Here is a 267-nt window from a genome sequence, read left to right as displayed (position 1 = left end):
CAAGCACAAATGGGGCTTTCTAACGTCTAGGAGTGAACAACTGCTGCGCCGCTGATCGAATGGTGGGAAGATGGAGCCCTCGATTGCATATAAGTAGTACGAGCTAGATGCGTGGATAATCATCCGTGTGCCAGGTCATGAGCTTGTTTACCAGGTCTTTCATGCTCTTGTGGATCCAATCACGTGGGGAGGTTTTTCGTCGCAAAGCAGGTTTTATCTGGCCTGATTAACATTAAAATAAGAGACTCTACGTTTCAGCTAACGTGT

This window comes from Lygodium microphyllum, chromosome 6 (assembly GCF_053477565.2).
Source record: "Lygodium microphyllum isolate KBCC chromosome 6, Lygodium_microphyllum_v1.1.10, whole genome shotgun sequence".
Taxonomy (NCBI): Eukaryota; Viridiplantae; Streptophyta; class Polypodiopsida; order Schizaeales; family Lygodiaceae; genus Lygodium; species Lygodium microphyllum.
This window is presented reverse-complemented; position numbering follows the sequence as displayed.